At 43.5% G+C, this 13,505-nt stretch overlaps 1 long non-coding RNA gene across 1 annotated transcript; it reads right to left on the bottom strand.

Moving 5' to 3' along the window:
* Positions 1-4,181: 4,181 nt before the first annotated feature.
* Positions 4,182-12,467, bottom strand: LOC118701557 (uncharacterized). The gene is made up of 2 exons (XR_004982556.1): positions 12,225-12,467; positions 4,182-4,842 (listed from the first exon to the last, which is right to left on the bottom strand). It is a non-coding gene; the product is annotated as an uncharacterized LOC118701557 (long non-coding RNA).
* Between the last annotated feature and the right edge of the window lie 1,038 nt (positions 12,468-13,505).

The following is a 13,505-nucleotide window of genomic DNA, read 5'->3' as shown; positions in this document are numbered from 1 at the left end:
AGAACAGTCTACCATATAGAGAAACTGATTTCTTAATGTTGTGTTTCCACTTGTGAATTCCATTGGTTGTAAACAGTCCGAGGGATTTCCTCCCCGTCGCACCAACATTTACTTTTATTTTGCATAAACGTCCCTTACAGCTGGTAACTACAGAATGAGTTGCTCTAGTATCCACTAGAAAAAACTATTGTTTCATTCCCCAGATTAATTGGAATCAGAGGATCAGCTGGGGAAATAATAAGGGATGGCTCTGGTCCCCTTCAATTCAGCCTAATTTCTGCCATAATTCCTGTCCCTTTTAATTCTCCCTTTTCTACATTTGCGTGTTGGGGCGACTCCTTTTTCCAGTGCCCTTCCTCTCTTGATTTAACCCCAGACAGCAGCATGCAGCTGCTTGTTCCCACCCCCACCAGCAGGATTGAGGAAAGAATTGGAAGTGTAAATGCAGGTTGGTGCCACAATGCGTCCTTATGGATGGGTTTTGTGATGGTTCGTGGATTGATCTCAGGGTGCAAAAAAACAACACAGCACAGGGGGTTTGCAGTGATAATCAAAACAAATGCACCTTTATTGAATGACCACAGCAAAATGCGATAGAGAGATTGGGGGGGGGGGAAATATAGAGAAAGAGAGAGAAAAGAGAGAGAGAAAGAGGGGGATATAGCTACCAAACGTAGAGACAAAGTCCTTTGGTCCAGTCCAGTCAAGGATCCGCCTGTTACGTCGGGGAGATCTCAGAGGTGCAGTTCATCTGGACTCCAATTATACTCTTTTTCGATAGAGGAAGGGGGAATGGATTTTGCAACTGAATCAAAGGTAGTTTATTGTATCTTCGAGGGAAAGAATGGTATTTGGAAAGGGTACACACAGTCTATGTTCTCAGCGGTAGGTGAGAGCCATTGTCTTCGTGGTCCAATGCTCACACCTGCAACATCCATCTTGCTTTGGTCAGCTTGCCTCCCCCCACACACCTCCCCCGGGTTGGGGGTTTCAGTCCCAGTCCTTGGAAAGTATGAGAGGAGGCCTTTTCACATAGGGGTTTCATGTCTCGGTCTTTGATGGAGAGGCTTCTTACATCTCAGTTTGTCTGTCACAGTGGTTGCAAATGAGTGAGAGGGGTCTTCTGTGGGGGAACCACCCAGAACTCAGGAGAAGTCCAGCCAGGCCAAGAGGTGGGACAGCTTCCGAGGCTACTGTTGCAAAAAGGGCACAGTGCCCCCTTCTTCTTCTCATTTGGCTCAGTGTAGCATACAGCAAACAACACCTGTGAAAACAATAACTTAGCAATGCTCTCAGGTCTCGGGGCCTTGTTGGCATGTGACTTTCTCCTTCAGAGCCAGAGATTTTAGACGGGCGGGGGGGGGGGGGGGGTCTTCTCTTCAGTGGTCCCCAAATTATGATCATGAGGCAGATGAGGGATATTTCGGACAGACTCTCACAGTTGGTTACACCCCACATTAGCACTGTCCTTCTGTAACTCAGGACAGTTGGAAAGGACCTTAAAAATCATCTAATTCCAACCCCCCTGACATGGGCAGGGACACCTTCCACTTGAACAGATTGCTCAGAGCACTGTCCCACCTGGCCTTGAACACCTCCAGGGATGGGGCATCCACAACATTGCTGGGCAACCTGTGCCAGTGCCTCACCACCCTCCAAGTAAAACAATTCCCTCTTGTCATGTCACTCCATGCCCTTGTAAAAAGTCCCTCTCCAGGTCTCTTGTAGCCACTTTAGCTACCGAAAAGCTGCTATAAGGTCTCTCCATAGCCTTCTCTTCTCTAGGCTGAACATACCCAATTCTCTCAACTTTTCCTCATAGGAGAGGTGTTCCAGGCATGTAATCATCTTCCTGGCCCTCTTCTGGACTCACTCCAAAAGGTCCATGTCCTTCCTGCGTTTGGGACCCAAGAGCTGGACGCAGTACTTCATGAGGCGTCTCACCAGAGCAGAGTAGATGGGGAGAATCACCTCCCTCTACCTGATGGCCACACTGCTTTTGATGCAGCCCAGGATATGGCTGGTTTCTGGGCTGCAAGCACACATTGCCAGCTCATGTCCAGCCTTTCATCCATGTGGTGATGCATTCCCCCTTCCTCCTTTCTAGGCCGCAGTGTGATCTGAGAAATGCTTGTTAGGCCTTGAAAACAGCACCTGGGCTCAGCTCTTCCTGAGCTTATCAGAAACACTCTTGCTCCCAGGAACTGCTGTCTAACGAGCTCCTGTTTTCCTTATGACCAGCCTTGGAAATTATTTTTCTTGCCCAAATGGCATAACATTCCTATTTTCACACTTCCAAAGAAAGTGCTGACCCAAACTGTGGCTGGAATGAAACACTGTTATGTCTAAAGCCCACTCTCTTGTGACTCTATAAATAGTGGGGCAAAGTGAGACCCTTTGGAGCTCTCCTGGAACTGCAACAGGCTGTGACCAGCAAGCTCCCTTGGCAGGGGGGGACGTCTCTCAGAGCTAGCAAACCCTCAGGTTTGCTATACTTGGAGGATCGGCAAAAAACAACATATCCTGGGCTGATACCTTCACTCCTCAATGCCCAACCCTTCACTGGTCAGGACATGCAAAAGCATCGGAAGTATTTCACTGATGTCTGAGGAGAATTTTTCACAGGTACTTTGCTTGCATTGATTCTTTCTGTCTGGGTGCATAAATATGCACATATGCTATAGCAAATCTGAAATAAATACTGCTTTCTTAGATGTTTAAGTACCTTGGATATATAAGTAAGTTAGGCCTGTAAGTAAGGTTAAGTTATAAACTTACTAAAATGCTGCTAAGTGTTGTTCTTCTGCTGAGTTGCCAAGTATAACTTCAAAGTTATAGCTATAAGTTAGGTTAAATGCTGTTAAGTGTTATTCCTCTGTTAAATTGTTACAGCTGAGCTATAAATTAAGTTAGGTATAAGTGAAGTCTTTTTCCTATATTAAATTGTTAGGCTTAAAGTATAAGTTAAGTACTGTGGTATTTGAGTGCTCTTAAGCTTTTAGGCCATGTTCCTTTTCATCCTTGCCCACACTGTCTTTTGTCACACACACACACACACGCACCCTTAGATAGTTCTCAGTTCATTTTTGTTTTGAATGTCTGGATTTTGTTTGGTTTTGTTGTTGCTTGTTTTCCCTTGTGGTGCCTTAACTGTCCTGTAAGTAGTAGAGTGAATCTTGTCAATGAACTTGTTGTACGTTGACGTTTAATATTAAATCTAACTTTTGCTTATACTGAGACAGAGTAGAAATTTTACAGAGTAGAAATCCATTTCTAATTTAGGTAAAATGTACCTCTTTGAATTAAGTCTGTAGCTTGCAAACATAGCTGTTTGGTCTGACTGCCTGTTCTCGCAAAAAAAAAAAACTATGCTCGAAGAAACTGCTTCAGCCAAAAGACAGAGATAAGAGAAGGGCCCCTTGAACTTTGAGACAGATGGAGAAGCTGCAGGAGACAGGGCAGGGTGACCCAGGAGTTCTTTCTGTACTTTCTAATAAAAAACTAGCTGCAAGAGTAACTAGCTGCAAGTGTAACTAGCTGCAAGTGTAATGTGAAATCAGTTAAATGAATACGTATGAACCTATTGTGAAATTCTATGCATATAGATTAGTAAGGAAAATAGAAAAAGGATCGGGAGTTCTTAGGGGTATGCATATCTTTTAAGGGGAGCGATCCCCACATGTGTCCAGCACTGTAATAAACATACCGACTTTAAAACTTTTACAAAGTTGTGGAGTCTTTTTCTTTCTACAAATCAATACCCTTGCCAGTGATTTTTTAAGTGATCTCAAACACTTGTTCATAATAATCCACCAGCAACCCCAAGTCCTTCTCAGCAGGGCTGCTCTCAATCCATTCATGCCTCAGCCTGTATTGATCCTGGGGATTGCCCCAACCCAGATGCATCACCTTGTACTTGATTTTCTTAAACCTGATGAGGTTCCCATGGGCCTACTTCTCAAGCTTGTACAGGTCCCTCTGGATGGCATCCTGTCCTTCAGATGTGTCAGTTGTACCATTCAGCTTGGTGTCATTCTCCAAACTTGCTGAGGGTGCATTCAATTCCACTGTCATTGATAGAGACATTGAATAGCACTAGTCCCAATATGGACCCCTGAGGGAAACCACTTGTCACTGATGTCCATCAGTGTAACGAAACAGAGTGACACAGACCCCCCACAGGCAGGTGCAAAAGAGAACCTTTATTGTAAAAAAACAGGTCTTTTTAAGCAGTTAGGCCTTTATGAGTTACATACCTTTAAAATACAACAAATATAATCCAACCAACCACCATACACCACGATGTGAACATGTAATGGTTATATAACTTTTTTTTCTACCTCTAATTCAGCTGAGTCATTCCCATAGTCCTTTTCTACCTAGAGAAAGTAACAGGAGTGAGCCATGATTTTACAAGGCCTTAATTTTGTAAGGTTCTACCTATCTGCAACATCTTCCCCTTTCTTTGTTTTTTCTGCAAAGGGTTCATGTACTCTAATGCCAAAACGGTCTGCACCTGTAAAGCCATTATCTTATTAAGACTATTACTGGTCATCTGCTGGACACAGGATAAGATACATGGAATACAGGTCACAGTCAATAGAAACCCATCAAAAACAACCATGCCACTGACAGAGACCTGCAGCATAGGAGAACAAAAAGATGGCATCCAATGTCCACAGGGAGTGGAATTAAATGGCTACTGTTCCAAAGCTCATGTGGCTGGAGTTCAAGGGCTGTGCTGTTTAGGCAGGAGGAAGTCCATTAGCTGGAAATGCTGACTTTGACATTACTGAATGTCCTTCTGGAAGCATGGAACAGGGAACAACCAAAGAAGGTCAGCTGGAACACAATAATATGATGGTGAGTGCAGTGGGACACAAGGCAGTTGGCAGGCTGCCTCCATCTCTTACTATGAACATGACGACAACATTAAAGTAAGACAATACATGTAATAAAACAATAAACTCACACCAAGTAAAAATAAGCAGGGCAATACATGTATTCAGTAGCGCACAAGAGAAAGGATAGTGATTTAGAACGATATATCATCAATTGCCTAAATACTGTACCATCACCCAGAGTCTGCAATAGCTGGCAAGGACCTGGAGATCCATTCCCGGACAAGGTTTCCAAGTTTGCCTTGAAAGGGGGTCCAGCTTTTATAAGCCCAAATCAGCAAGCAAAGTGACCTGATTACATTTTTAGTGCAGAAACACCTGGGTCTGCTGGCTTACTTCAGACCAGCTAGGGCCAGGGCTTGGTGAGAGCCAAGGCCTTAACTGGACTGGTTTCCCTAACATATCCTATAAAAAAGCCTCTATTGATAGCAGTTGGGAAAGTTTCTTAAAATTATACATGTCTTGCAGATAGCTACACAACAGTATGTGAAAGTTTGTAAAGCAGTTGGCTTTGTCCTTTAGCTGAGTAGTCAATGGTACCATGAACAAACTGCAAACAACCCAAAGAAATGCATATGTGTAACATCAAATAATATCTTATGGATACTGCTCATTATAAAAGGTCAGTGAAATCACACTATGGCATTAACAACATATTCAGAATCATTATTACAGCAACAGTAACTGTTCTAAAAAAATGAGATTATATTTCTCCACACATCTATGCATATATGACAATAAAGCAAAATAAAAGCAAGAAAGAAAGCACTAAACAGCTTACAATTAATAATATCCATACTTTGGAATTGCTACTCATTCTTCTGTGCTACCTATGGAAGATAAAGCAGCAAAGATTTTTATGAATAATTATGTTGACCAGTGTAGAACATCTACACCCATGGACTCTTTGACAAAATTAAGGATCTAATAAACCACATCTGCACATATCTTTACACAACCTATTACCTTATATTCTTAAACAGATGCTTACCAATTCCCCATCACAATTGCTTCAGTCGGTTCCATCTTATCTCTACAACAAAAGAACTGTATCTTTCAATTTAAATGAGCATATTTCAACAGAAAATTAACTGCAGTCAAACCTAACGTCACCTAAACATGACAGAAAGTAAACCTAACAGAACCTAAAATTAACATCACCAAAACTGAACAAAAATTAATCTTAATCCAACTTAACAGAACTTAAAATAATAGAACTTAAACTGAACAACACTTAACTTCGCTTAAACTTATCAACACTTAAACTGGACAGAAATTAAACTTAACAGAACTTAACTGAACTTCAAATTAACAGAACCTAAACCTAACATCACTGAAACTTAACAGAACTTAACATCACTTAAACTCCGCAGTATTAATTCAGTCCATTCACCCCCTGATGTATTGGTAAGGAGGTCTTTCACCATTACCTTGGGTTTAGGTATCTGGACATCGCTAGATGATTGTAGTGATAAGAGATGATTCAGAATAACTGTGTTCTAGGACTTTTCCAATACTGTTAGATTATTTAGCGTGTATATGGCTTTAGCTATTCTATCCTGTGGGGTCTCACCACATATACTTCCCTTTTGTTTATTAAGTATACCATTTAAGCACCATGTGCTCTTTCCACTATTGCTTGTCCTGTTGCTAAATGGGGAATACCGGTTTGGTGTGACACACCCCAGATCTGTAGAAATTTCCTAGTTTTCTGTGAGGTGTATGCCAGGCCATTGTCAGTTTTGATAGTGTGAGGGATGCCCAAAGCTGCAAAAGCTGATTGCCAGCATGCAATGGCATCCCGACCTTTTTCTCTTGTGTGCACTGTAGCCCATGTTGCTGATGAAAAGATATCAATTGAGACATGCACATATTTTAAACGGCCAAATTCAGGGATGTGTGTGACATAAGTTTGCCAGATTTGTAAAGCATGCAGTCCACAAGGGTTTATTCCCATCTGCAGTGGTGCAGCGTAGCCTTGGCAGTCTGCACAGGTGCAAACAATATTGCAAGCCTCTGTGTTTGACAGCTGAAATTGCCGTTGTAAGGCTCGAGCGCCTCGGTGGAAAAAAATCATGTGATGCCTTTGCTTCTGCCAGTGTATCTGGTGGTGGTGCCATCCAAGCAGGGCTAGCTAGCATATCTGCTCTGGCATTGCCCTCTGAGATAAAGCCTGGTAAATTTGAGTGACTCCTGATATGTAGGATGTAATATGGGCAAATTCTGGATTGGATGGTGAGGCATAGAGTTTTGAGTAAATTAAATAGTTGTGCATTATTAATTTCCTTTAGTAGTGTTCAGTCTAATCTTTGTATGATGTCAGACACATACGCAGAATCAGTTACAGCATTTAGAGGAGTGTGGGGAAAACGTTGGAAAGCCATAGCTACAGCACGTAGCTCTAATTGAGGTGATCCATTCTCATATCCCTCCAACGTTTGCCACTCACCTTCCTCTTTCCATGTCACAATGGCCTTTCTGATTTTTCCAGAACTATCAGTAAACGCTGTAACAGCTTTTAAGGGTGTTCGGCTGTTCAGGGGTTTTAGAGATAGTGTGGTTTTGCCGCTTAACTTTAGCAGTCTATGGCTTGGTAAGTGGTAAGTGATTTGTCCAGTAAAATTTTGCAAAGCACATTGCAAAGCTGTACAGTTAGCAAGACACCATTCAAACTGCTCGTGTTGTAAGAATAATAATTTGGGAAAGATCTTTGGCATTCAATTGCAGACACCTGTGATGACATTTGATGATTAACGGTGCGGTTAGCTCAGAGACAGTAGGTGCCGTCTTTTTTGGTTGGTGAGGTAAGAATACCCACTCTGGAATGTGCAAAGGGACAAGCCAGTGTGTGTTCCACTGCCCAATAATACCAGTAATATGAGAATTAACAATGAAAATGAATACAGTGATATACACCTCTGGGCATATTCAGTGGGCTTGTCTGTTTGTGACAGCTTGCTCTACTGTTTGGAGAGCAGCTTTTGCCACTGGGCTTAATTTTCTGGGGGAAGTCAAGTCAGGAGCCCCTCTCAGGAGGTCGAATAAGGGTGCTAATTGTGAATTGGTTATCCCTAGATATGATCTGACTCAGTTGATAGTACCCAAAAGTTTCTATGCATCATTTAAAGTTTCAATTTTGGTCAAAAATTGAATTGCTTGTGGCTGTATTGTTTGGTTCATTATTTTGAGTCCCAAATATTTCCAGGGAGCTTGCTTTTGCACCTTCTCTGGTGCTACCTGCAGCCCAAATTATTTTAATGCTTGCAGCAGGTTTGGCTGAATCTGCAAAAGTTCCTTTTTTTTGGGTTGCAATCAAAATGTCATCCATGTAGTGATAACAGTACACCCCTGGAAACTGTTCTCTCACAGATGAGAGTGCCTGTGCAATGTACGATTTACAGATTGTGGTACTGTTTCACATCCCTTGCAGAAGAACACGCCATTGATAGCACTAGTGCAGTGTTATTGATGGAAGGCACTGTAAAAGCAAACTTTGGGGTATCATCTGGGTGCAGTGGAATAGTGAAAAAACAATCCTTCAGGTCCACTATCAGGATGTCCCAGGAGGCAGGTATCATTGTGGGAGAAGGCATAGCAGCTTGCAAGGCCCCCATGCCTGTCACTTTTGCACTGAGAATGACACAGGAACAGGTGAGAGGCAGTATTGTAGAAAGAGCAAAAGAAGGTTTTATTCAAGAGAACTGCACGGTTTATATAGAGTAATACAATACATTCTATTTGATTGGCTAGTTAACAAAAACACCTTCCTCATACACCATCCTTGAGAAGAACAGAAAGACGAAGTAGAAAAACACCACCTGCAGATTGTTTATACTAACAAGTTATCACATCTTTACAACTCCCTGAAAGTTCTTACAAGCTGCTGTGAGAAACGCTTGCCGTTTCTCTCTCTCTGTCCCATGGCATCCACACATGCCCTCCATGACTGAACTGATCTTTCTTAGGTCATGGAGCAACCTCCATTGACCAGATTTATTTTACAACAAATACAGGGGTGTTCCAGGGACTCATAGATGGCTCTAAGTGTCCTTGAGCTAGTTGTTCTTGTACTAATGATTTTAGGGCATCTAGCTTTTCTTTCTTGTGAGTCCACTGTAGTACACACACAGGCTGAGCTGTAAGCCATTTCAGATCTGGTGTGGGCCACCTTACACCCTTTAACACAGTGGCCCCTGTTAAAAATCTGTCCCTACCCAAACTCCCCGGGCAGATAAAACATCCCTCCCCCACAGGTTAAGAGGTGCAGCAGTGATGTATGGCCATATTGTAGCTGTTTGGCCCTCAGGATTTTTGATTAGCACAGGATTGCTGCTCAAGCAGCTCTGTGTGGTCCCTCCAAGGCCAGCAACAGCAGATCCCACAGGTGTAGTAGGCCATGATGAAGGCCATATGTTGGCAGAGATGATGGTGACATCTGCCTCTTTGTCAATCATCCCACTGACCTTTATCTGCAAAGACTGTGCCTTAGGCATCACAACAGTACAATCCATGTTAGGTCATTGATCTCCCACAACCTGAGTCCAGTTCGCCTGGGGCTGTCCTGTTGATCCGAAGCCTATGTCTCCTTGCTCCATAGAATCTGCTTTGACAGAAGACAGAAGACTTAAAAGGAATAAGTTGTGTGATGCGATTCTGGTTTTAGCAGGGATAGTTACGGATGGAGCAGGGGTTGATACCATGGCTTGTATTTGTCCTGTAAAATCGGCATCTATGACACTGGGGTGCACATCGATGCCTTGTAGCATGGCACTGGATCTCCCTATAAGAAGAGCACTCTGTCCTTTCCCTATGGGCTCCTGGGCCTCAAGAGGGACTTCATGTACCTGTAATGAGTTTATGGTTATTGGGATTGAGGTGGATACATCCATTCTAGTTGTCCCTCTTGTCCTGGCTGTGAGTTGGTCACACAGGCTTGTACTGGAGGGTGGTAAAATGCTTGTGTCGTCACATGTTTCCCTGGTCCTTGAGAGATTGACCATTAACAGGAAATTTGGATCAGCATTCTTTTGTTGCATGTCCTAATCTCCCACATCCGTGACAGTTTGCATTCATACCCAGTAAGGGCCTGAATGAGAGATGTGGGACTCCAGGCGGCCCTTCAAAATGCAGTTTATTGTATCCAAGATGTTACAGCAGTCCAGGATCATGGGTGACAGAGTCTACGCCTACAGTTGTCAGCTCCAGCTGCAGACAAGCCTGAAGACCCTTTCATTTTGGTTACAATGCATTATATACTTTTCTTTGCTGAGCATCTTAATACATAAGAACCAATCTATACCTTTACTTTTACCTATTGCCTATCATAACTACTATAATTACCATATTCATGTTACTATTCTCCAATCACAAAAAGTTAGTATGTGTCGGGGTACCTGTTGCCGCTTCCTTGACTTCTGGGTCTCAGGCTGGGCCCTCCCAGGGGGGTCCCCTGTCGGGGGAGACCCTCCTGGAGTGGTTTTGTGTCAGGAAAGAGAGATGTACTGGGTTTTTTCAGTCTTCAGGTTCGTGTTTATTATTATCTTATCTAAAGTTTTGCATGCTGTCCACGCCAGGCTCAGAGCACTGAAAAAGCACTGGAAAAATGGCTAACAATCTCTTGTTACAAGGTCTTTTAAGACTAAACTATCCAATTAAAAACTAACACCTAGATTATTTCCCCTTTTAACCCAATACCTGATCCCTAAAAGCCTGCAATACGGATTTTTCCACCCAATTACAAAATGCCACCCAAACTCAAAGAGAAGGAGGAAGAAGAAGCATGAAGAAGAAACCCAGGAAGACACCCTGTGCCCTCCATCTTTCTTCCACCTACAACATACTAAAAATCCCAAAACCTAAATTTCTCACCTAAGTGATACACCTACACTACTCTCTACAATCTACTTCACACTTTAGTGGATTCTAGTGTATCTTGAAGTTTAGGAAACTTTCTCCATGAATGAGGGTCAAAGTCAGTGCTCCCCTGGGGGTCAGGGCACCCCAGAGCAGACAGAGAAATATTCCCGGTGCCCTAGGTTTCCACAGTATGTTACAGTTTAAGCTAGAAGTTGTTTTTCAATTTTCTAGCAATGGAGAATTCTGAGACCTTTTTTCTACTTGCAACATCAGCAGTCTTGTTTGCCTGTGGTATCTTTCTGCTTGTTAAAAACACTTTTTGCTTATGGTCAGCTTATCCTTTGCTCTAAGTCATAAAACCTCTTTCCATCTCGACATAACCTTTGCCTTAGTTGTCCAGCAAGACTGGTTCAGCAATTCTTTTATTCTATATCAAAACTTGCATTCATTTCTATTTCTTCTTCAGATTCTACATTCAAAAATCTTTCTGCCAAGCATACATATCTGTGAGACTTTCTTGTCAAACTTTCATCCTTCCCAACAATACCCCTCTGTCCTTGAAGTGTCCCCTGTGGTATGGACTGGTGTGGACAGTTTGCTTTCACATGGCCTTGTTGTCCACATTTGTAGCACTGGGGAATTTGTTTAACAGCAACTGTAATAGTACTAGCTAACATATCCATGTTATGAGATCCAGTCCCAACCTTAGCACATGCATTTATCATATCCTCTAGGGAGGGATTCTCTTTAGGTAAGGCATCTATAATCTTTCTACAGTCTACATTTGCATTATCTTGTGCTAGCTGCAGTATTAATTGGGTCCTTGCTTTGCTGATTGATATCTGTTTTTCCATAGCATCTTGCAAATGTTCTATGAACTGCATATATAATTTGTCTGGTTTTTGACTCATACTTAAATAACTTTGGGTAGGTACAGACATATTTGTGATTTTTGTTAGAGCTTGCATTGCCTAATCCTTTGCTTGGGCTAGAATAAAGGGGTTCAAATGTGCTTGGGTTTGTGGGTCTTCAATGGTGAGCAGTCCCGTAAGTTGAGAGATCCCTGCCCCAAAACATGGGTCCTGCTGTGAAGCTCTTGAGTTTAGCAGTCCCTGATCTTCTGCATAAAATTTCCAGCTCGATGCAAACGCCATATATTGTACTGGAGTACAGAGTAATTTTGCAATCTGCTTCATATCATAATTCACTAGCAGTTATAAATCAAAGCATATTTACAACAGCAGGCGACCCTAGCCCATGTTTAGCAGCTAGTTTGCGTAGCTCTGAAAGGATTTGCCAAATAAAGGGTACGTATTTGTCAGGGGTTGTCCCATTACCTCGTACGACTGGGAATGCTGCAATTTTTCCCATACCCTGCTGCCAGTTCTTTGATGATGGTGAACACACAGGTATAGAAATTGGTTCAGCCCCCTCTATATCTCCACATTCTATCGCCTTTTGTTTTACCTCCATTCAGAAGATTACTGGGTCTCAGGTGGGAATGTTTTCTGCTTGGAACATCGAAGAGGCTTGAGCTGGTGTCATCAGGGTTGCAGGGGCTTCCTCAGCTGGTTGAAACCTTGGCTGCAGATGCCATGGTGTTGCGGCAGTGGCAGGTGCAGGGCTGGGGCCAGAGCTGGGAGCAGGGCTCTGTGTCATAGTGCTGAGGTTTCCTAGTTCCAGTGTATTTCCAGGAGTGATGTAGTGGCAACATCCGGGCATTTGTAGTGACGTCATCTTGGGTTCCACCCCCGTGTTGCAGTGGCAGGCAGGCGTGGCCAGCGGAGGAGGGGCCGTGGGCGCAATTTGTAGGCTGAGCCAACCAGCTCTGGGCAGGGGCGGTCTGGGCATTTCCATGGTGATGAGGGGCGTGCGTGGCTCCAACGGTGGGGGAGGCGGTCTCAGGAGCAGCATGAGACTGAGTCATGGTCACAGGCTGCCCCCCCAAAGTGGCGGTGTGGTACAAGCCCCTGCAGCAGCTCTGTGGGGCAGGCATGGGATAGCATCTGCGAGGTGCCGGCACCAGACCCTCTGGTGTTGCCAGGACCCCCCTGCTCCCCTCCATCCAGCTACGTGCAGGGGCCCCACCATACAGGGGGGCTGCGGGGGACAGCTCTCTCGGGAACAGTGCTGGTGCCAGGGGTGCATTTAAGGCAGTTCGGCCACGGGGAATGGCATGGCTACACGCAGCAGCCATTTCGTCCGGCCATGTGTTTTTAAGTCTTTAACTGCTGGGACTAAATTCCCTTTGTGGCAAGCAGCTTCAGTGAACTGATGGGTGCCCCACTTGACTCCTGTGACAGGACCTTTCACCCCTGATACAGCAGAAGCTTTTCTGCTTCCTGCCACATGGCTCACTAAGGCCTAATGGTTTGTCTTGTAATTAATTATCTCGTCTGAAAACAACCTTAGCCAGCAATAAACATCCTGCCTTGAATGCATGGGAAAGGATAAGCAAAAATTGTGACTGACAGACCCAAGCACTTTTACAAACTATAAAAAGACACTATAATTTTAATTAAATCAGAAATGTCTTATACACTCTCTGAGTGTGTGGAGAGCTCCTCGATGCTGAGATGTTGGTAACGAGTTACTTCCCAGGGGATTGAGAGGAAGGAGAGTCCTTGCACACCACTGTAATTTGTTCATAAGTGACACTGGCTCCTAATCGATACTATTTCTTCACTAGCTTTAACATAGGTACCTTTATTATCGTGCACTGTCTTATGAACCTACTAGTAGTGTTTC

The sequence above is a fragment of the Molothrus ater genome, chromosome W, assembly GCF_012460135.2.
Source record: "Molothrus ater isolate BHLD 08-10-18 breed brown headed cowbird chromosome W, BPBGC_Mater_1.1, whole genome shotgun sequence".
Taxonomy (NCBI): domain Eukaryota; kingdom Metazoa; phylum Chordata; class Aves; order Passeriformes; family Icteridae; genus Molothrus; species Molothrus ater.
Note: the sequence above shows the minus strand (reverse complement) of the source record. Positions and strands in the feature narration are given on the sequence as shown.